The following is a 762-nucleotide window of genomic DNA, read 5'->3' as shown; positions in this document are numbered from 1 at the left end:
GCAGGCGATTTGGCCGAAGTGGTCATTGTACGACCGAAAGAGGAGATAAACTCGTCATCGCTTCTGGATGAAGCTGTCTTGGAGGACACCCAAAAAAGTGCCGAACACACGAAGTGGATCGTCGATCCTACGGAATCCCTTGAATCCGTACTATCCTTTGGAAAGGAATTTCAAGACGCCGTCTCCAAAGACCCGCCTTCGGCCCTACCTCCGGACCGGGGTGTGCCTCATAGGATCGACCTGGTTCCGGGAACCAAAGACTGCGTAGCACGCCCATGGCCCCTGCCCAAATAGCAGTGCGACGTCATTGACGCCGTTTGTGATCTATACAGATCATGCGTCACTACGCGCTGCAACTCAGCTGCCCTACCTCTCGCAGAGGATGGCTAGATGGCTATCCTTTCTTGCGAAATACAACTTCGACGTGAAGTATAAGCCGGGAAAGCAGAATGCTTTGGCTGATGGGTTGCCACGCAGCCCAGACTATGAGCTTGCTCATGTTACAACTGTAACGTCGTCTGTGACGGATTTGTTCCGCACCGCGTATGCGGGTGATGAGATGTGTGTAGCTCTGCTACGGGCTACAGGGGGCAAGGAGTTTGGAAACTCGGGCAAGAAATTGTCATCAAGATGGCATGCACGAATGCAACGCTATTCGCTAAATAACGGTTTGCTATATTATAGCACCGATTCAACGGATACACCACATATTGTGACTCCTCATGATGAGGATTTAAAATACGCATCCGCTACGATATGCCA

This window comes from Plasmopara halstedii (assembly GCF_900000015.1).
Source record: "Plasmopara halstedii genome assembly, contig: Scaffold_658, whole genome shotgun sequence".
NCBI classification, from domain to species: domain Eukaryota; phylum Oomycota; class Peronosporomycetes; order Peronosporales; family Peronosporaceae; genus Plasmopara; species Plasmopara halstedii.
This window is presented reverse-complemented; position numbering follows the sequence as displayed.